This window comes from Dromaius novaehollandiae, unplaced genomic scaffold (assembly GCF_036370855.1).
Source record: "Dromaius novaehollandiae isolate bDroNov1 unplaced genomic scaffold, bDroNov1.hap1 HAP1_SCAFFOLD_30, whole genome shotgun sequence".
NCBI classification, from domain to species: Eukaryota; Metazoa; Chordata; class Aves; order Casuariiformes; family Dromaiidae; genus Dromaius; species Dromaius novaehollandiae.
The window spans coordinates 4,833,407-4,856,399 of NW_026991333.1; the positions used below are offsets into that span (position 1 = coordinate 4,833,407).

At 52.8% G+C, this 22,993-nt stretch overlaps 1 protein-coding gene and 1 long non-coding RNA gene across 3 annotated transcripts in view; both read right to left on the reverse strand.

Annotated features, from left to right (window-relative positions):
- The window catches only part of LOC135325828 (PIN2/TERF1-interacting telomerase inhibitor 1-like), a 205,911-nt gene that overhangs the window by 104,124 nt on the left and 78,794 nt on the right, over positions 1-22,993 (reverse strand). The window lies entirely within an intron of this gene.
- Positions 7,200-10,686, reverse strand: LOC135325845 (uncharacterized). 2 transcript variants are annotated; one of them, XR_010386592.1, is made up of 4 exons: positions 10,511-10,686; positions 9,474-9,596; positions 8,904-9,070; positions 7,200-7,329 (listed from the first exon to the last, which is right to left on the reverse strand). It is a non-coding gene; the product is annotated as an uncharacterized LOC135325845 (long non-coding RNA). The 2 variants fall into 2 exon arrangements; XR_010386591.1 differs by having other exon boundaries at positions 9,474-9,601.

The window sequence follows — 22,993 nt, forward strand, 5'->3', positions numbered from 1 at the left end:
GACTCCCTTTGGGCCGCAACATGGGAGTCCAGGGAGCCCTCTCAGACGGAGGCATCAACACGAGAGATGCACCTGCTTGGGGAGATGTTGCAGCATTCATTTCACCCAAGGGCAGAGGAGCCCAAGGCAGACACCTGAATCTACTCGGTGCTGCCAGCCCCCACTCTTTCTGGAAGGATAAGCACTCCTGGAGGAGAATCACCCTCCTGCCAGATCCACCCATGCTGTGAGGGGGGAAGTCTTGCATCAGAGGGACTGGGGTTTTGGCCAGCTTCCCTAAATTGGAGGATGGGACTTATGGATCTTTCTTGGAGACCGCCAAACACCTCCATAAAGAGATCAATGAGAGGGCAATGAATCAAGCCCCTCCACTGGACACAGTCTGCACTGGGGAACAGGAATCTCAGCCCTCCTGTTCTCTGCAGATTCTTGCAAAGCAGATCTGCGAAAGTCAGCCCGATAGTGCCAGCCCTGCTGGAACACTGCTGGGTTCTTTAGCAGAAATCATCACTAGCTGGATCTTGTTTGCAAAGTGTTTTACACGCAAAGCCTCATTCCCTCGTCCCCCCCTCTTCTGTTCACATCTCTATTTCTCCCTGATACATTTTTTCTTTTTTCCCCCACAGGAGAGGCATTGCGAAGAAATGCATGTCTCTTCCCTCCTGATATACTGATTTCTTCAGTGAGAATGTGTTTTGTGCTGGACTTCATGGGAGGGCACCAGGATTTCAGAACAGGGATGGTGGACGTGTTGAGGGAAGGGGTGATGTGGTGGCCTAGTGGGTTGAGGAGATGGGGGACGGTTGTGAAGGCCCAGCGTGGGGGCCAGTGCCATGCTCAGCATGTTTGGGGGTGGTTCCTGGCCTCGCTCCGAGGGCCTGGGCAGCACCGTGCGCAAAGGGGCACCCAGTGTCACCCAGGGAAAGGGCTCTGTTCAAGCCCTGGCAAAATGGGAGGATGCTGTTGTGGGAGGGGGAAGGGGTCTGTGCAGCACCCAGCCAAACTCGAGGGGCTCAGCTGGGGCCCTGGGGAGCTCCCCACTCCTGGCCCTGCTGTGATCTCCCCGGGCACGGTCTGGAGCAGGGTCTGCTGGGAGTGACCTGTGCAGCGGAGCTGAAGGATGCTCTGCCCCACGTGTGAAAGAGGCCCACGCTTGCTGCCCCACACGCGCACCCTCGGGCACCCCAGGCACAGGGACAGGGACCCCAGCCCTGCCTGGAGCTCTTACCCTTTGCAGCCCCCCTTGTCCTTGGGCCCTGGCTCCTGTCTCTGGACGGGGAGGAAAGCTGTGCCCCCAGCAGGCACAGGCGATTCCCTCGGCGTGGGGCAGGGCAGCAGAAACGCGGCACCTCCCTTTCATCACCCTTGGGGCAGAACAACCAGCTCTAAGGAACGTCCATCACACAGCAGTCACCAAAGCCCAGACTAAATGGGACTAGTAGGGTGCAAGCGGGTAGAGCAGGTCAGAGGTACTTGGACGTTGGGCCGTATTCCGAGAAAATAACCCCGCAGGGGCCCTTTGACAGGCCTGGCCGCCAAATGGCCCCGGGTCCGCAGGGGACCATCAGTCAGGGCTCTGGCTGCAGCCCCAGCGCTGCCCAGCATCTCCCCGCTAGCCCCAGGTGTCCAGGGACAGGCGAGGGAGAGAGGGAAGGGGAGAGGGAGAGAGGGAGGGAGGAAGGGAAGGAGGGAAGGAGAGAGGAGAGAGAGAGAGGAGGGAGGGAGGAGAGAGAAAGGGGAAGAGAAGGGGGAAGGAGGGAGAGATGGAGGGAAGGAGAGAGGGAATGAAAAGAGAGGGAGGAAAGAGGGAGGGAGAGAGGGAGAGAAGAAGAGAAGGCAGGAGAGGGGGAGGGAGGAAAGGAAAGAGGGAGGAAGGTAGAGAGGGAAGAAGGGGAAGGAAAGAGGGAGGAAAGGAGAGAGAGAGGGGAGGGAAGGAGGAGAGAGAAAGGAGGAGGGAAGAGGGAAGGAGAGAGAGGTGGAAGGAAGGAGAGAGGGAAGAAAAAGGAACAGAGAGAGAGGCAGGGAGGGAGGGGAGGAGCAGAGGATGCCAGGGCAGCCCTGGGGGCACACAATTGCTCCTTTGCTCTTCTCCAGGGATGTCCCTGCTCCCGGGAGAGTCTTTCCCCAGGGAAGTGCATCGGTGCTGCCTGCCCAGCCATTCCTGGATCCAACCCTGTGCTCCTCATGGGGCTCCGAGCTGGCAGTGCTGCTCAGCAGAGCAAGTGGGCTGTGGTGCCTTGGGGCCACAGGGTGACTGCTCACTGGTCGTAGTTTTGCGTGTTGGATGCAGACCCAGCTGGATGGGCATCATTGCACCTGGTAATCCCCTACCGAGGCATCTCTTGCCCTATGGCCATGGATGATGCTCTGAGCAATCACAGGGCATTTCAAATGGCTCAGGCTATGTTCAGGCGTGTCGCGAGATCCGGCCTATGGCTTCTCATCGAAGGTGACATGGACCACTCTGCAGGCTACCTTCCCTGGGCCTCCTGGGTCCCTGCTGCCTCTCGTGGGATTGCAGAGCTCTCACTAGCCTGCACATTCACTGCTTTAACCCTTTCCCTCTGGATAACTCCACTGGATTTTGCCAAGCTCCATTCACTGCCCACCCCTAAGTACGTGGTGCCCTTGGGGATGCCCTGTGCTCTCCTGATGGATCCATACTCCCTTCGAGAAGGACAGGCACTGGTGTCCAGCCATGTCCTATGGGAGATACCACTTGACCATTCACCATCTCCAGCAGCACTGGGCACCCACAAGTGAGAGCTGAATCCAGCCCTCATTCCCTAACACAGCACCTCTAAGCTCATTGCCTTGAGCCCAGGGAGAGACCTGGAAAAGCAACAGGCCCTTTCAGGGGGAAAGTCCTTGAGCACATTCTTGGCTCCAGCTTTTGAAGGAGAGCCCAACCTTCAAGCACTGCACTGAGGAAATCCGCTTTTATTACAGAGAGGACACCTGTGACACTGTGACACACATTTACAGAGGACCTCTGGGTCAGGCAGACTGGGTTCATGGCTGTAAGGAAGTGGGATGAATTCCAACACTTCTGCACAAACACGATGATCACAGCAAGAATGCCCAAAGCACAAGACTTGTCTGAGGTACTTAGAAACCACTTGTGAAGAGGGATGGGCAGCTCATTGCTGCTGCACTAAAAGCAGGTGAATCAGTTTCTTCAGGGCATCCCTGAGCTCCCTGTTCCTCATGCTGTAGATGAGGGGGTTCACTGCTGGAGGCACCACCGAGTACAAAACAGCCACCACCAGATCCAGAGCTGGGGAGGAGATGGAGGGGGGCTTCAGGTGGGCAAATATGATGGTGCTGACAAACAGGGAGACCACGGCCAGGTGAGGGAGGCACATGGAAAGGGCTTTGTGCTGTCCCTGCTCAGAGGAGATCCTCAGCACAGCAGTGAAGATCTGCACATAGGACACCACAATGAAAACGAAACACCCAAAGCGTAAACAGATACTAACCACAAGCACCCCAAGTTCCCTGAGGTAGGAGTCTGAGCAGGAGAGCTTGAGGATCTGGGGGATTTCACAGAAGAACTGGCCCAGGGCATTGCCATGGCAGAATGTTACTCCAAATGTGGTCCCAGTGTGCAGCACCGCACTGAGAAACCCACTGGCCCAGGCAGCTGCTGCCATTTTCACGCAGGCTCTGCTGCCCATGATGGTCCCATAGTGCAGGGGTTTACATATGGCAACATAGCGATCGTAGGCCATGACTGTGAGAAGAGAATACTCAGCCAAAATGAAAAAGGTAAGAAAAAAGAGTTGGGCAGCACATCCTGAGTAGGAAATGGCCCTGGTGTCCCACAGGGAATTGGCCATGGATTTGGGGACAGTGGTGGAGATGGTGCCAAGGTCAAGGAGGGAGAGGTTGAGGAGGAAGAAGTACATGGGGCTGTGGAGGCGGTGGTCGCAGGCTACGGCTGTGATGATGAGGATGTTGCCCAGGAGGGCAGCCAGGTAGATGTGTCAGCCTTGCCTGCAGTGGCCATGAAACAGTGGAGTTCCAGATCCTGAGTGATATGAGGAGGAAGAGTAGCAGAGCCCACACTCTGGATGTCAGAGGAGCAGACTTGGACCTACTGGTAGAGGGATCCCGTGGTAGGTAGGTCTGAAGGACAGAAGAACTCAAGAAAGGTGGCAGGTCTTTAAGGACAGCATCCTCTAAGCTCAAGAATGTCCCATACTGATGTGCAGGAGAGCAAGCAGAGATCTCAGGAGACAGAGTGGCTGAACAGGGAACTCACAACTGAACAACAGGACAAAAAGGCAGCACAGGCATGGGGAACAGAAAGCAGGGAGAGGCCGCAAAGCAGGAAGTGAGAAATGCTGTCCAGGGAAGTAGGGAAGCTGTTAGGAAAACCTAAGCGCCTTTAGGACTGAGGCTACAAGGAATGTCAAGGGCAAATACATGATCTGCTATTGCTTCAGTAACAGTGAAAGCCTGAACAAGGATAACGTGGTCCCGTTCCTGACTGGGGCAGGCAATCTGGTAATAGCAGAGGTAGATGGGTCTGGGGAACTCAATCCCTTGGCTTCAGCTCCCACCAGCAAGGTCTCCCAGGCCATTGTGCCTAGAGTCAGGAGTCCTGAGGAGAAAAACAACCAGCAGGGCCTGAGGACTGAGGCAGGAATTATTGGTAAGTGTACAGGATTGGATGGGCTGCAGCTGAGGATGCTGAGAGAGCTGGCCTCTATCTCGCAAGGCCACTCTCTGTCATCTTGGAAAGCTGTGGGGACTCAGGGAGGACCCAATGACTGGAGAAGGGCAAATGTTACATCCCTCTTCCACAAAGGCCACAAGCACAACCTGGGCAACTACAGGCCGTTCAGACTCACTTTGATGAGGAGAGTGTCATGCAGCGAGCCCCCTCTGATCACATTTCCAGGTAAAGGAAGGAGAATGAGGTGCCTGGGAACAGTCAGCACAGATTTCCTGAGGGGAAATCATGCCTCACCAACGTGATGGCTTTCTATGTTAAAAGAACTGTATTTATGGACGAACAGAGAGCAGTGAATGTCAGTTACCTCAACTTTCAGAAGGCTTTTGACACTTTCTCCCACAGTATACTTGCACACAAACGAGGCCTCTATGGTCTGAGTGGCTGGACAAGCAAATGGTCAAAGAACTGCCATCATAGTTGGATGATGGGGCTCCTCTCGCTGCTGAAACAGTGCTGATTAGGGGGGGGTCTGGACTATCTCGGGGTCCAGATCATATTCCCTTTGTCTGGACCTTGGGAGATAACACCTACTATCACTGCTGGGGCAGTACTGATTTGTCAGGGCCTTGAGAGACAAGGGCAGGACCCGAAGAATGAAGACACATCCACCAGCAGAAACCACAACAGTAAACAACCTACCGAGGCACCCAATAGGGAGCAGGAGACCCCAGACCTAAATATTACTATTGGTCCAAACTACTGTGTGAAGGGTGGAGAGCTTAGATTGGAAAGTATCATTGCCCAGGGATTTCTTTGTTCGGGGTCCCTCGTCGGAGGCACCCAGCCTGAGCTGTAATTCGAACGGAGTCAGCAGAACATCATTGGACTCGGACTGGTGGTAGCCAGCTCTTTCTCTCCTTTTCCAGCTTTCTCTATCTTTTCCCCTTACCCTTGTTCCCCTCTTCCCTTCGCCTCTCCTTCACCTTTCCCCACCTTTTCTCCCCACTTTGTGGAAAATAATGTTAAACGGTTGTATGATATTTGACCGGTTTTAGCGTCTTAATCTCATCCTTGGGATCGTAACGAAACCCCCCCCGATATTGGATCGGGACAAGGGATGGGGTTGGATTTTAAATTCTGCGCCCCGATTGCTACATGAGCAAACTGTAAACCCTGACTGATAAAGAGTGAGCCCCACAAAAGAAAGGAATAACCCGTAACTCCTGGGTGAGAGACCCTCAGCAGCAAGCTAAACAATCAACCTTAAGTGAAAAATTCCAAACCCTCAGCTTTAAGCAACAAGCACCAAAGCACCCAAAGCTGTTTCCAGAGCATGGAAACAGTCAAGAGAAGCCAAGGAGTTTTGCCCGCAGCTTAGGAAGTTTTCCCTTCCTTTAGAAGTACAGCAGAACAGGAAGACAAGCACCAGAATTGCGTTACAGTTGCTGTTTAGAGGCTTGGTTTTAGCCACCATTCAAATGTGAGCATGTGCAAGCGTCACTCCACGGGACTGCACTAAGCTGCACTTGCACTGAACCTACCTGAAAGCCTGCAAGCACTAATTCATCTCTGGGTCAGGCAATTAGTATGTTTGGTCCTCTCAGCTCCGTGGGCAAACGGCCACAGCCAGCGGCGCCAGTGACCACGGCTAGGGGACGAACGCCTCGCACCTCCCAGCCCCACTCACGTACGATGCAGCCCAGGACTTAGCCGTGTCCACGCCGCAAGTCAGAGCTCATCCTCCACAGCCGGCCGCGCATCTCCGCAGAGCTCCCAGCTGCAACGAGGCTCCTTCGACTGCCTGACTGGGCTTCGGCACCTGCAAAGAGGCCAGAGCGGTTACCGAGAGGCCGGGCAACTGCACGGCCCTCCTACTAGAACTGCTCCCTAGTCCAAGGCCCATGATTGTTCCCACAGTCGTGACCGACCCTCCCGTGCTGCTTCAGTCACCCTCTCTGGCACTGCTTCATCGCAAAGATGTCAGAGCGGCTCTCACGCACAGGCAGGCTCGCTCAGGCACCCGGCCACCTCCAGCCTTCGCTAGATGGTCCTCTGCAGGGAAACTGCCTCTGACGGACACTCTCAGAAAGCACTGTCCAGCCAAGGCAGGATAAAAACTGAGGCCTCCAAAAACTCCAGACTCCAGAGAGACGGAGCTGATGGGTTATGGTAGGTTGTGGTTTTGCTGTGTACTCTGGCGCTGTTGCTCGTACACATGTAACCCCATTTCTCTGCTATAGCAAAGTTACTTTTGTAGCTGGCTCCTAAAAGGAACCGTAACTTGCGACAGCAAAAATCCCGTCTGACGGCAGTGGTAACCGGTAGCTTTTCGTGGCAGCATGTAGTTGTTGCCTGAGGTTCCGAACACCTAGGATTAACACAATCTATAAATACAAAAATACTGCCGCTACAGAGTGTAAAGCCAAGCCAAGATTTCTGCAACCGAAAAAGAAAAACCTCTTTGCGTCTGACAGAACGAGCCGTACGCACCAGCGCCTGTAGCTCAAGGCTAGCGACTCCTCCCGGGCGACGCTCTTCTGGCAGGCTGCGGATCCGAACTCCTCCCGTCCTGCCTAAGAGTCTCCGCTGGGACACGATGACTTTGCCAGGCAGCGCCTGTTGATGGAGGCAGAGTAAAATCCATCGCCCTGCAAAAGTACAGAGCAAAGAAAGAAGAAAAAAAAAAATCAAAGCTCTGCAGAAAATCGTAAGACTCCAAAGCTGTCTGCAAGCACAAAAGCGGATCTAATACGCACACGAGCAAGGTAAATGAGAATACACGAGCCACGAATACTGCTTCCCCCAGCCCCTGGTTTGGAAGCTATGGTGACAGTCGGGCTTGCCGTGACAGGGAAGTTAGACTAAGCAGCCGCTAGAGATTAATCTTTCAGAAACCTTCTGTGTCTGCATCTCTGGCACAACCGTGCTCTGCCCCTCCATCCATTCAGGCACACGCCAGAAGATCCACTGCTTGTAACACTTGCACAGTAACCACCCCTCTGCCCCCGCTCGTTAAGATCAGCGCCCGCTGTGCCACTTGGATAGAGGATACTCTGCTGTCTCTTCATTTCCCTGACGTTACTACTTTAGAAGTAACTGAACAGATTGGATTGCCCCTGTGCGATCAAAGCTAAAAGTCTCAAAGACGCTTATCAGCCCAGATTGCTGCTAAACAGTCTTTCTCACAGCCAGAGAATTTTTGTTCTGGCCCCAAAGGGGACGTAAGGGTGAGGCTACCGGCACTCACTTTCCTTTACCGCCATTTTCTAGCGGTGCTGCTCCCACGGAGTCAGCAGATGTGGAAAGCATTACCGAAAAAGGCTTTCCTTGTCCTGGGAATTTGAGGGCAGCAGGTTTTACAGCCACTTCTCCCAGTTCAGTGAAAGCAGCGTCACGTTCCGTGTCCCAGCTCCATTCATGACTCCCTCCCAGTACTTTCCACCACGGTCTGCTGATACCGGCAAAGCCACGTTAACGCTGCTGGAGGAAATTAAATCTTCCTAAAATTGCTCCAAGTTGGAACTGATGAGATGGAGCCTTAATTCCACAAGGCTTTAACCCTTCTTCTATCCACCGTCTTCCTGTTTCCCCAAATACCATTGCCAGGTAACTAACCCGGGGCTCGCACTCATTGAGCCTTCCTGAAATTGATCTCTTAGTTTTACACTTCAGACACTTCTCTCTCGCTCGCTTCCTCTTCAATAAATCTGGTCACTTGACTACCAGTCCCCTAAGATAATAATTTGCTGTCTCGCAGCTCTTAAAAGTATGATGCTTCACAGACACGTAAAGTCACACGCAGAGATGAATGTACGCAGCATACGTCTCGTAATGCGTACAGACCTTCCATTATATGTTGGTGATCTATTATTCCAATCACTATTAACAGCGATCCTTCCTCACCAGGAGGAACGGGCTTTCCCTTTTTCTAGCAGAGGGAGACAGCTTTCACTTGGCTCCATTTGATTTTATTACTTCAGCTTGCTTATATTCATATATAGTCTCTTCAACTTCAGCCACGGCAATTAATCTAAAAAAGTAAGTATTACATCTTTTCCTTTCCATAGCTGCATGTACGATAACAAAACAAAAGAGAAACAGCCAAAGCAAAGCTAAGGCACATACAGGTAACAGCAGCCACAGGGTAGGAATGGGTTACTTAGTCCTCAGTGCTGCCTCGGGGAGGCCGAAATAATGACTAACAGTCATTATCGATAGTTACCTTAGTTACCCGTGCCAGAACGCCGCCTCCTGTAGCAGTTCCTGGTGATATCGAGGGTCCACTGCATTTTGGCTTCCTTGTTTCATCCCGTCCCTTCGGTATTAATCACAAGAAAATGCTTGTCCGTCTCTTCTCTTTGTCAGCATTTGCTGTCCTTGGTGCCATCTCTGTAAGAAAGCGATAAACTCGCGTTTTACTTTCAGGGAAACACTTAGGTTTACGCATGATCTTTTTCTCTTTACTCTGTTTTCTCCCCCCCCTCCCTTTTTTTTCCTTCTTTCCCTTAAAGGAAAGATATTAATACGGCACGTTACATCATACGTTACAGGGTAAACAGTCTGGAAACGTTACATACAGCAATTAGGGCTAGGTTATTAGGCAGGCGGGCACGTCGCCTAATACTTACCCAACGCCATCTTCCATGAAACCTTATTTTTATTCTGCTTCGGTATTACTGTGACTGTTCTCAAACCCTTGTAGACGCGCACTTAACCGATAACACTCTCGATCTTTAACTACGTGGAAGAACGATAGCCCTTGATTTGCCCGTCTCCATTTCAAACCTATTACCTTTTCGAGACAGCGCCTAGATTCCTCTTACGCTCGGATGCTGGCCTCACAGGCGACAACCAAAACGAACAACCGGATCCCCAGGTCTCGCTGCTTCTCTTCGAGATGTCCCCCTTCGGTGGACTACCCTGCCAAACAAACCAAAAAGACTGCCGAGGCCGCGAGGGTATCAGGTGTTTGGACCACTTCTCCGAGGCTTTCGGGGTGACTGACGTAACCGCGGCGGTAATTAAGAGTCCCCATTGTCCCACAGGCTGGAGCAAGACATTGCTGCTGCTCTGAGGAGGTGCCTAAAAGCCACGCTGTTTTCTGTAGCGTCACTGGGGCTTCCCAGGGCCCATCGGTGTTCTCTTTGGCTTTTCCCGAGCCTTTTAGGTTTTTTAGGCTATTCCTTAGCCCACCATTTCATGGCAATGTTCTCCTTAAACATTGTGCACAGCACGATTATCCCAGATCAGCCACATCGTGTACGTACAGAGGCTTCTCAGAGGCGGCTCAGAAGAAAAGAGAGAAAAATCTCTTTGTCATCTGCGCATCCACCCGTCAACACTCTTCACCAGGAAGCGCTGTAAACTCCCGGTTCCCTAAAGCGGGACTGAGTCGAGGCGGAGACGCAGATCACATCCCATCTTTGTTAGAATGCCTCACTGCTGCGGGGACCGGGCCTGGGAGTGGTTTTAGGAATGTTTGGGGCTTTGGACAGAGTGCAGGGGAAGGTCTGGAGTCAGTGACAACGTTGCGGCAGGGCTCAGAGGTGTTGTGGGGCCTGTGCGGGTGTTGGAGCAGGATTTATGGGTGGTTTAATGGCTTTGGGGGGGGCTGGTTGCAGGAAGGGTGGGACTCTGCGGGGCCCTCGGGGTGGGGGTGCCATCCCAGATGTGTAGGGAGCGCACAGGGGTGCCCCACGTGGCTGTCAGCTCGGCGGGAGGAGCCACCGGTCTCCCACCCCACCAGACGGGGGTGGGGGGGGAGGGGAGAGGAGGAGGAGGGATCTATGAGCTCGCACAGAACGCCAGAGGAGGCAGCAGGGAACTCACCAAGGGCCCCGCATCCCAGAAGAGCTGCCAAGGAACCCGCGTCCCAGACGAGAGGAGGCATCAGGCTGCCGTGCCGCTGCTGGACACATCCAGACCCCCGCGCAGACACCCCCACACACACTCCTCCAGGCTGCGTCCGCAGGGGCGAGCGCACGCCCTGGCCCGCGCTGGGGAGCAACCGCAGCCCTACAGGCGACACACGGAAAAGGGAGAGTCAGAGCCGCGCTCCGGCAGACCCGGCGCGGCGCGGCGCAGCGCGGAGCCAGGCCCGACCCCTCCCCCCGCCCCGCCGCCTCCACGCAGCGACGGCCCCACCAGCCAGGACACAGCCCGACGCCCGCGGCCACCCAAAAGTACACCCTCGCCTCACCAGGGCCCCCACATGCTCGACTCCAGGCGGCCTCTGCCCTCGCCCGCCGCCGCCCAGCCAAAACACCCGCCCTGCTCGCCGCCATCGCGCTCCCTGCTGCCGCGCATGCGCCGCCGGCCGCCAAGTGCGCGCAGCCGCACCGCGCACGGGCTGGCTACGGACCGCGCGGGAGGGGCGGGGGGGAGCGGCAGCGGCAGCGGCAGCGGCAGGGAGGCGAGACCCGCAATGGCGCCCTCGCGTGGTCGCAGCGCCGCGCTGCAGCCGGCCGGCTCCCGCGGGCGACCCCGGCGCTCAGGCCGAGCAGCGAGCGCCCCGAGGCTGCTCTGCCCGCGCCCGAGAGAGCGGCGGGGATCCGCGAGCAGGCGCCGGGGCTGCGCCGGGGAGAGAGTGCCGCGGAGCCGCTCCGAGACGGCACTGCCCGTCCCCGCGCCCCCAGGAAGCGCCGAGAAGGAAAAGCCCTCTCGGGAAAAGCGCTCCCGGTCCGTGAGCACCGGGCAGGGGGCACGAGCGCGGCCCCTTCGCTTACCCGTCCCCGAGAGAGCGGAGAGTAGCGGCCAACGCGGCGACCGGCAGCGCACACGTGTGCGCCGGCTGCCTGCACTGCTCTTCGCACGCAGCGGTGGCCGGCGGCGGCTGCAGTGCTGCCTCGTCGACACGCGAGGACAGCGGTGAGCGGGGCGGAACGCAGTGCGCGTGCGCAACGCCGCTGAGCGTGCAGTGCCGCTTTTCAGACCCGCGATGGCAGCAGTGAGCGCGGCGGAACGCAATGCGCATGCGCGCTCCCTTTCGCTGCAGTACCGCCTTCTCCCCAGGGTCAGGGTCCACTCAATAAACAAAATGGTGTGATAAATGTTGTAATCTGCTCCAAGTGCCTTCGTATAAGAGAACGACATCAAAATGAGGTATTATTGCATTTAGTCTCCACTACACGTGCTACCCCAGCACCACGGACTTGCTTTAAAGGATCAGTGACGTACGCGGTCTGGCAGTAATTAATATGCACAGAATAAATATGCACTCGATCAAGTAGGAGTGTGTTGGAAACTTGCACGGGAGGAGCTGACGGAGGGAAGACCCAGACGCTCAATATGAGTGATCAGTGTACTTCAACTTTATTAGGTGTGGTCTTTCTTTATATAGTATAGGACTAATCAGGCTCATACATATTGCAAAAGCTGAGCTCCTTATTGGTAACAGCAATTTGGTTTACCCAGCAACTTCTGCATTACATCACCCGCAAGTTCCCAGGACTAATCATTGATAACACCTTGGAGCCAAGGACAATGTGTCCTTGGCTCTAGCTGTTTTTACTCTCATACGGGACTTGGCTCACATCAACTGTGTGCGATATATACTTAGTTCTGCTTCCTTTAGTTGTTCAATCTTCACATGACCTCTGCCCTCAAGCCAGTCCTCCACAATTCCCCCGTTTTTATTTTGTGCGAGAAAGACTTTTTTAGTTAATTGTTCAAGCTTTTGTGTTAAGCAGCCAAAAATCACTCTTACAGCAATTAAAATTAATACAATTATGAATAGAATACGTAGCCCTTCTTTGATCAAGCTCAAAATCCAGGTACTCACATTACCAAACATCTTTCTAAACAGATCATCAAACCAATTATACTGTACGGTGATTCTCTGGGTGTGGTCCTTTAGCCATTTCAATTGCTCATGGATTGACTGTCCATGATCAGAAAGATTAAAACAACACATTCCTTCAAAATCCTCACACCCGCGTCCCTGTGCCAAAAGCAGAAAGTCTATAGCTGCTCTATTTTGCAACACTGCATGTCTCAGGCTATCCATATCCTGTGACATTTCAGAGAGAATTTGTGTAGTAACATTTGATTGCCTAACAGCCCAACAAGCAAGTTTATTTAGATTAGACATGGCATGCGCAACTGCAACGTTAGGAGCTAAAGCTGCGGCGAAAAACCTTTCCGCAGGCCCCCATAATTCTACATCATCAGCGCAATCTGAACCTAGTTTTTTCAATTCACGCTTGCCTCGACGATTCTCACTTCTTCTATGTTTGATTGCTGCAGTCAGATTTGACCAACGCTGATCATGTAAGTCAGGGGCAAAGAGTGTCAGACGTCCTATATAACAAGGTCCCCCATAAGCGTTTCCTGGCATGCCTTGCCATGCTCTGTCACCACAAATTAGAAAAATACCAGGAGGCAGTGCCTTAGGGGCACTCATAGGCCACATTGAGTTGTGATCATTTACTCCATAGGCCCCAAGTGGCTCACTATTATTGGAGTTATTCCACCCACAATAATTACCATTGGCGTTAAACCCTAAAGTTCTAGACGTTATGTTCGTCCAATGAGTCTTATTTTGTTTACCTTTATTTAGTATAAAACAGGTTTGTGTCCAATTATCACTAGTGTTTCCTACTGCTACTGACCCTAACAAATCTAATTCTTGTGGATCCCATGGCAACGATATATTAAGATGTTGCAGTGCAGCAACCACTCCGTCTGAGAGGTTGCTCAAGAAGGACCCACTTAAAAGAGTGAGTGAAGTTGAGTATGGGCCTAACAGCTTGACCAATTCCTTTGGAGCTCCTATAGACACCCCAAATAGACACGTCCGGAAGGGATCGCTTCCTAAGGCTAGAGACAAACAAAAGGTGCACTGGTTAGTTTCGTTAGCCCATGTAACCCACATATTCTGTTGAGTATCAATCTGAGACAACATTGTAGACCCTTCAGCAATTATCATAATCAATAGGACAATTTTGCGCAGAGTTGTCTGTCCGATTCCGAGCATGGTCTTTGTCCACAGTCGCTCCTTCGTCTATCACAGGTTTCGTAAATCTGCTGGGAACCCAAACCGGTCCTGTGGGAGAAGATATACACACATAACCACGCCCTACGTATATTACCTCTGCTGGACCTATCCATACTCCCGTTTTCATGTCCCGGTATTTTACTCTAAAGGTCCGGCTACCAGCCTTTTCTTCTTCTATATGATGTTTGATTGCTGGTGGTTCTTTGTTGTCCCCGAATACACACAAATAGTTTAGTACGAATAGGGTCTTATCAATTTTTTCCTTGATGTCTAGGATGTCCTTAAACTTCTCTATATATTGTTTGACAGTGCTGTTTGCTCGTTCAACAACCGCCTGACCATTCTAGGTCGTTGGGTTTCAATGGCAGCCAAATGGTATTCGGTGGTGCTCCCTCAATTTGCAATATTCGGTTTCTTCCTTTCCTAATGAGTTCGGCCATCGTTGAAATTTTTTCTTGAATAGTTCGTTTTGGTTGTAACGGTGGTGCTATCCATTCTAGTACAATGGGTTCCGCCAACCCTCTTTTTTCCCCGTTTTTATTTTGTGTTGTGTAATGGCTCCCATTAGGTATTGTGGGCCACATAAAATAGTAAGATCAAGTGGCTGATTTTCCAGGCGTCGATGCATAGCACGCGTAGTAATTAGCGATGCAATTTCCTGGAGTACCCGTTGCTGTTCCTCTGTGAGCGTGACGGCAGCCGCTGGGTCTGTTCCCTTCAGCAAGGGGCGTAGCAGATTTAAAAGTTCATTAGGAATGCCAACAACCGGACGGATCCATTGGAGGTCTCCTAATAGTTTTTGAGCATCATTGAGTGTTCTTATGTCAGTCCTGATTGTCAATTTCTGTGGTCTGATGGTGGCATTCGAAATGTGCCAACCTAGATACTGCCAGGGGCTGGATTCTTGTACCTTTTCCGGGGCCACTACAAGTTCCTTTTTCTTTAATTGTGTGATTAGATCAAATTTTTGTTCAGGAGAAAAGGGGGTTTTTTGTGCCAACAATATGTCGTCCATGTAGTGATATATCATGGTCTCTGGCCACTGTTGACGTAACGGTTGAAGTGCCGCATCGACATAGAGTTGACAGAGGGTTGGTGAGTTTCGCATACCCTGCGGTAGTACTGTCCATTCAAATCTTTGGTCTGGCCCCTCTCTATTGATAGCAGGGAGTGTAAATGCAAATCGCTGTTTATCATCTTCATGGAGGGCTATAGTAAAGAAACAGTCCTTTAAATCTATGATTAGCAGGTGCCAGCCTTCTGGGATCATTGCTGGATTGGGTAATCCCAGTTGTAAAGCACCCATGTCATGCATCTGTCTGTTTACAGCACGTAGATCGTGTAAAAGTCTGTATTTGCCGGATATTTTCTTGATCACAAATATTGGGGTATTCCAAGGGCTGGTAGATAGTCTTAGATGACCTTGTTTGTACTGTTCCTTTACTAGTTCATGTGCTTGAATGAGACTTTCCTGTTTAAGCGGCCATTGCTCTACCCACACAGGCTGATCAGTCCTCCAGCTGAGTGGGATTGGGAAAGTCCAGGCAATGGCCGGTGCTATAAAGGGTGTTCCGAGGTAAGCACCATACCCATCTGGGCAAGGATATCGCGCCCTATTAATGCTTGCACTCCTTCAGGTAGGGGTAAAATGGAAACGGAGCAATTAACCACCTTGTTCCCTATAGTCCATTGTAGCATCGATGATTTCCGGGCGAGGGTGACCCCGCCTACTCCAGCTACCGTGGAGCTGGTCTCTCGGGTTGGCCAATGCTGGGGCCAAATCTTAGTGCTAATTATTGATACATCCGCTCCAGTGTCCAATAAGGCATTAGTGCGTATAGATTCTTCCTTATACTTTACAGTCACAGTTTGTCGGGGCCTTTGATGCATTCCGACAGTCAGTAATACTACACTTCCAGTGGAACCAAAAGCACCATAGCCTCGTGGTTGCTCTTTCGCTGGTGCCACCCCTACAGTCAGGTGGGGAAGCGGAATAAGCTGGGCTATTCTCGATCCTTGTGGTATGTGCATAGGTGGAAACATTGCTGAAACCACAATTTGTACTTCCCCGAAATAGTCCTTGTCGATCAATCCTGTCAAAACTTGTAATCCTTTCATTGTAGCGGGCGATCTTCCAATCAGTAAGGCACCTACTGGCTCATGATGATTAATAATTACTGGTCCGTAGACATTCGTCCGGATTCTTGTTGGCTTTGTATCCAATAAGGTGGCGTCTACTGCTGTTGCCAAGTCCAGCCCGAGACTCCCTCTGGTGGCTGGTCGAAGACAAAGGGGTTCATGCCGTTCGGAGTGGAGCTGGGCGCCGGCTGAGGTGGTTGTGTTAACTGCGGGGGTTGCTGAGTTGTTGTGGTGAATGCCGCCTTTTGTGTCGTCGCGGGGCGGCTCGTCCCGCTTCTCTGGGCGTTTCCCGAGCCAGCCTTCCAGCAAGCCACTCCATCATGTTTGCTGCTTTTGCATTTGGGACACCATACTCTACTAGCTTGGCATTCTCTGCGAAGATGACCAACAATGCCGCATCGGTAGCAGTGTGCCGATCGTCGATTAGGGGGGATATTTCCGCCGGGATTTTGCAAAGGAGCAAGGGCAGCGAATACCTGTCTTTGATTCTGTTGCATATTATCCCGCAACGCCTGTGCTTGCTCTCTCATGCTCTCTCCTAATTGTTTCACCGCCTCTACTAGCATAGCTTGCGGTCCTACAGGTACCTGCGCCATTCTTTCTAGCCCCTCCTCAATAGTCCATGTTCCCGGGAGCGTGGCTAAAATACTACGCGTTGAAGGGTTACTATTCTGTATTGCACATTGTTTCAAGATAGTCCCTTTCAGATAATCTGGTACCCCTGCTGCTTGTATAGCATTGGCTACTCTGTCAATAAATAAGCCGAAAGGCTCTTCCCGGCCCTGCTTTATTCCCATATAAGATGGGATACCCCCTGGCTCCTTTAATTGATCAAGCACCCGCCTTGCTAGTTTCATTGATTCTTTAGCTTTATCTGGTCCCAGCAGGGCCTGCGCTTCTAAGCGGAAATACGCGCCTATCCCCATCAACTCATCTAACGTTACTCCATACAACGGGTCCCCTGGAGCCCTTATAACAGCTACCGCTTCCTGGCATACTGCGTGCCAATGCGCGTTAAACAGCAGCTGCTGATGCTGTGTTAGTATTAACTTCATTATGCTGCGTATGTCCCCCGGCAACAATATATTTGTCCCCCAAATATAGTCCAACATCTGTTGGGTTGGTTCCCCCTTTATTCCCGAATTTTTTTTTTCTTTTTTTTTTTTTTTTTTCTTTTTCAAACTGCTTTTATTAGTGGTTTCTGACCATTAATATCATAGAGAAAAACTTATTTCACATTGATAGCCTGAGATGGGTGTCCTCAGATAACTGTGGCCAAAGGAAGAGGAGAAGGAGGAGAGGAGAAAAAGGGGGGGGGGGAGAGAGGGGGGGGAGAGAGAGAGGGGGGAAGAGAGAGAGGGGGGGAGAGAGAGAGGGGGGGAGGGGGGGAGAGGGGGGGAGAGGGGGGGGAGAGGGGGGGAGAGAGGGGGGGAGGGAGAGGGGGAGGGGGAGGGGGGGGGAGGGAGGGGGGGGGAGGCGCTGAGGGAGGAGGGGGGATCTGCCGCATGGTCAATGTTGCTCCTTTTGGCAGGCCTGTGTTCCCAGACCCTCCCTGGGCAATAGTAAAGGTTCGAGGGGGGTGATGGGTATGGGGACACAGGGGACACCTCTGCATGCGGGGGTTCCTTGAACCCATCGGGGCTTCCCAAACGCTCCGCGGCGGCGGCAGCTACTTTCTTTTTTGTTTTTGTTTTTGTTTTTTTGGGTTTTTTTTGTTTTTTTTCTTTTTTTTTTTCCCCTTTTTTTTCCTTTTTTTTTCTTTTCTTTTTTTTTCTTTTCTTTTTCTTTCTTTTTTTTTTTCTTTGAGGTGCGAGAGCATTAGCAACTGCCCTCCACGGCTTCATCAGCTTTTTTGCTGTCTTGTTGTCACTTATTACTTCATCAAACAACTTGTCCCCAAAATTTTTCCATTCAGTTTGTTCGAACATGGTATCTGGGTTAACAAAACACCCCTTAGCCACTCCGTAAGCTAATAGCCCTGGGAGTTCCTTATGACATTCTATTCCTTGAGTACCTCGCTTTTCTAAAAAGCATCTTAATAAATAATAAGCCGCTTGTCACTCCGTGGTTACTCACTTACCGTTGCAACCTTTGCAAGACCTGCGGCGAGACTTTCTGGCAGGACCCCGTCTCGTCCTGGGCACGGACCCCCTTTGTTTGTGTCCTCTCCACCTCCTCTGTAACTCTGGCACGTAGACCCCCTTTTGTGTCTCGTCGCCTTTAGCACAGCAGGACCAGCTCTCTCTAGCATTCTGTCGACTCCTGAGTTTTTAATCACCGAGTCCCTGACCGGCAGGGTCCCTGTTCGGGCGCCATTTGTTGGAAACTTGCACGGGAGGAGCCGACGGAGGGAAGACCCAGACGCTCAATATGAGTGATCAGCGTACTTCAACTTTATTAGGCGTGGTCTTTCTTTATATAGTATAGGACTAATCAGGCTCATACATATTGCAAAAGCTGAGCTCCTTATTGGTAACAGCAATTTTGTTTACCCAGCAACTTCTGCATTACATCACCCGCAAGTTCCCAGGACTAATCATTGATAACACCTTGGAGCCAAGGACAATGTGTCCTTGGCTCTAGCTGTTTTTACTCTCATACGGGACTTGGCTCACATCAACTGTGTGCGATATGCACTTAGTTCTGCTTCCTTTATTTGTTCAATCTTCACATGACCTCTGCCCTCAAGCCAGTCCTCCACAGAGCCAAGATCGAGGAGGGAGAGGTTGAGGAGGAAGAAGTACATGGGGGTGTGGAGGCGGTGGTTGCAGGCTACGGCTGTGATGATGAGGATGTTGCCCAGGAGGGCAGCCAGGTAGATGCCCAGGAAGAGGGAGAAGTGCAAGAGCTGCAGCTGCCGGGTGTCCACAAATGCCAGGAGGAGGAACTCATCCAGGAAACTGCTGTTGGGCATTTGCTTTCTCTCAGCTTTGGGGACTGTCCAAGGAGGAAAAGGCATTGACAAGTTAGTTTTCTCTGAGCCAAGCCCAAACTATTCTTAATAGAACCCTCCACATTTCCTCTCTTCTCTCCTTTCATTCAGATCCCTTTTCTCATCTCTGGTTTATGCTGTCTGAGTGTGCCATGCACAGCAGGGCCCTCTGGGTGTGGGCTCCAGAGGAGACGGGTGCGACAAGCTGAGTGAAGGGGATTCAGTCCAGTGACCCAGTGCAAATATCCTCTTTTAATCCTTGTGAGAGACGAATACAGCACTCATGGCAGCTGTCTCTGAAAGAGAAGACCCTTGCGAGGGATTCATCTCCCCCAGCCTTGCCCTCCTGAACACAGGTGTCTGTATCAGAATCAGCCCCACCAGCTCCCACTCCAGCAAGCCACAGAAACACTGAAGGGAAGGCAGGGGATGACCTGACCCCTTCTAGACATCTCTGTTTGAGTGAGATGGACCCTCTCCCCACATCAGTTTACCCTCTGCACTCTTTCCCCAGGCACTGCAATGGGAGTGGGACATGACTAGCTCTGATGTACACAGCCTGCAGCAGATTACAGCCACCCATTTTATGGAGAGTTCATTCAACAGTTTATTAAGAAAATGGGCTGCAGTGGAGGGATCTGATTCTTGAGTTTTCAGATGCCTCCATCGCACCGTGGGAGCATTCTTTGATGCAGTAGAAATCTTTGGCATTTCCGTTTCTCTCAGCATTAGAACTTAAGTGTCCCAGGAGGAAAAGGGCTCACGGTGTCTATATACTACAGACAGAGTCAGGGGATCTGGACTGTGCAGGAGTCTTGCTGCCCGCTGCCCTGTGCTAGCACCTCTCCCAGCTAAAGGACAATCCCACTCCCAAGTTACTCTAAGAAAGGACCTGGACTGAGGTGAGAGTGGAGGAATGTAGCTCCAGAGGGAAGATTTCCCCATTCTTCCCTCTCAGAGCAGACATGGAGAGTGTGCTCTGGAGAGCTCGTCAGAGCAGGTGAGGAGGTTTCTGACTTGCATGACCAGCACAAAGACTCCCTGCTCTCACAGATATGCTATGGCAGAGCTGAGGTCTTGTGGAGGGCAGCTTGCAGCCTGGCAGGACACCCCAGAGAGACAGTCAAGAGATCTAAAGAAGGGTGAGGGGGGGCAGCCTTAAGGGAGAGTCAGATCACTCCCCAATCAGATGAAATGCATTGCCTAGAAGGTTAGAAGGGCCTTGGGCACATCACTGCCATGAAGACAGCTCCATGCAGGACCCACAGGGTCAGTGCCTTAACTGCAGCTGAACCCCTCTCCTTCACCCCAGAGAGCAGGACAGCAAGAAGCAGAGCAGCACAGAGAGGAGAGGAAACAAGCAGCAGTACCATGACCCTGCCAGCAAAGGGAAAGCCAGGAGGGAGAGCCAGACGGGCAGTTAGGAAAGCCTTCCCCTCACCCAGCTCTGCCCACCACCTCCCAGGCAGCAGCATCGCAGCACAGTCACTCTCAGCCCCTTTGCCGTGCAGTGGGAAATGGGCACGTCACAGCAGAGATGCCCCTCTGCTCTGCTGCAGCTCAGGCTGCTGAGGAGGGGGCTCCTGCCCTGCAGCCCATGGCCTTGAGGGCAGAGGCTGTGCTGGGTGGGAGAGGAGACACGGGGGGCTTGCTGAGAGGAAGATGTCTGCATTGCAGGGACTGACCGGGAGTCTTCCAAATTCCCCCTCCCACAGCATCAGTGTTTCTACTTTCCCCTGATGCGCTGATCATATCTCCCCTGCCCGGAGCTTTTCCTCCTGGCAGCTCTTTCCCTGCCCCATCTCTTTTCCCTGCCAGCGCTCACAGACCCCATCCCTCCCTCTGGGCCCTCAGTCCTGCCCTGCAGAAACCTCCCAGCAGCAGGGCACTGCCCAGGGGCATCTCTGGCTTTGCAGGTGCTAAGGAGCAGGTCAGACAAACGCTGGTGAGGCCAGGCAAGGTGATGGTGGTGCTTTCTGTAGGCAGAGCACTGGGTGAAAGGATGCAATGAGGTCCCTCACAGAACTACTGATCTCTCACTGCAATGGTCTGGGAGCATCAGCTTTTGTCCAAACCTCACAGCTCCTTTCCTCCCCTGTTGCCCACCTCCACCTCCCGGCTCCTGCAAAGAGTGGGAAACTGGAAGCAGAGACTCAGGAAAGGTCCTTATCTTTCAGGGAACCCCGGCCATGGCTGTCTGCTTGAAAAGGTCCCCTGCAAATATCCTGGGGGTGAGCAAGAGCTGAGAGCAGCCCTGACCCCCGCAGCACCCTCTCAACAGGAGGATGAACCCACCCTTCTCGGGGTCGCTCCTTCCACCCAGAGCTTCTCCCTGCAGCGCCCTGGGCAGCTCCCTGGGCAGGCTGAGTGCTGACCCTCGCAGGCGGCAGAGTCCCTGCCCCGGGCACACAGCACCCTGGGTCGCAGGGACACTGCTCTCAATTACAGCCCGCGCACACCTGGGGGCACTCCCTGGCTTCACACCCCAGCACCGTCCCTGGCAGAAGGTAGCCGTGATGGCCTGTCCCTCTGACGGTGTGGCTGGGAAGCCCTGCTCTAAAGCACCACCTGCTCCAAACAGGAGGAGCTGGCAGAGCCGCCCTGACAGACCCTCTCAGCTGTGGAAGGTGCCAGCTTCAGAGGAACCCTCCGGCAGCCACAGCAGCAATGTTGCCCTGCAGCCAGAGACTTACTGTGTTAGGGGCTGGGAAGATTTCTCCCGGCAGGCAGCTCTCAGCCATCCTCTGATGCCCCATTATCTTCAACTTCGGAGATGTCCATCTCATTCTGGCCCCTGCAGGCAGTGCCCGGAGTCCTGCTTCTCCAGGAAAAGGAGCTGCACTTGGACAGAGCTGGCTCTCTGCAGCGCCTGCCAGGTTGCCATGGGCTCCGGCAGCCCCAGGAGCCAAGCCCAGCTCAGGAGCAGAGGCCCAGCTGATGACGTGACTTTCTCTGTCCCCTGGGCACCCTCGGGACCTTCCCTGGGCTCCAGGGCTGACAGTTCCTGGAAGGCAGCAGGGTCACCCCTGGGAAATAGCCACTGAAGTAGATGAAAATAATCACCGAGGATCCCTCTCGAAACAGTGCAGAGACTGACTCTAGCATTGCAGTTGTTCTCACCAGAGCATGGCTATCTAAGAGAGGTGGAAACGTCCCACTCTGGAAAGCCCTGCTCCCATCTCAGAAGAGCACAGGCACAAGAAGGGAGTTGGTTTGCTCCTGCTTCAGGGATGATTTAGAGGAGTTAATCAATACATCTAGTGCTCATTGTGAAGCCCCAGGGTGCAATAGGATACAGTTCCCTCCCGTGCTCTCCACAAACTCACAGGAGGTGGGATTGCCCTTGCCCAAGCTTAGTGTGCACAAAATGCCTGTCTGCATGGCAGCTCCTTGTTTAAGCTCCCACTGGAATCAAGGGAGATGGAGGGAGGCACTCAGCTGTCCACGCACACACACACACCCCCTTGGACATCTGAAGGGCCAGAGGTGGTCCAAGACATGTACCACTTTCTCCTTGCTCTGATGGAACAATTATGAGACCCATATGCTTCCAGGACATCAGCTGGGGGCCAGGTGCAGAATCTCCTTGGCCATCTGAAATGACACTTGATGCCGACTACTGAAACAGCTCCGCTCATTAGGAAGCCGAGACATATGCAGATCCCGACATTGCAAACAGCTCATGCAGGGCCATGTCAGATGCACGGGGTGTCCAGCACAACCACCAGGTTTCTAGCAGGTGCAGCACAGGACCTACAGCAAAAGTCCTTGCCGTTTTGGAGTGGTGGCTGGGCAAACACCCCAGGGCATCTCGCATTTCCTGCCTGTTCCCAAACAAGGGATTCCCACCACTGCCTTTAGGCAAAGTCCATCCCATCTACATCCGAGCATGCTGCAAAGATGCAAGGCACATCACACCAAGGTCTCCACGCATGCTGACCCTCTCAAACCCCACTAGTTCTTCTCTCCCTAAACCTTTTCTCAGCCCTCACGCTATGAAGGAGGACTGTGCTAATGCTGCAGCCACAGTGTGCCTGGCTTGCAGGCTGTTGAGGCCCAGGGACTTTCTCAGTGGCACCTTGTCTTTCCTGGAGATTTGGTCACCTCCATCACAGGTGCCAAGGTGCTGCAGAGTCATCTCAGGGACCAAGCACCTCTCCTGCCACAGCTGCATGGCCAGCTCTCTTTTTTTCTGGCTTGGCAACAGGTATCACCATGACAAGTCTGTGCTCTGCCCTGGTGCCCC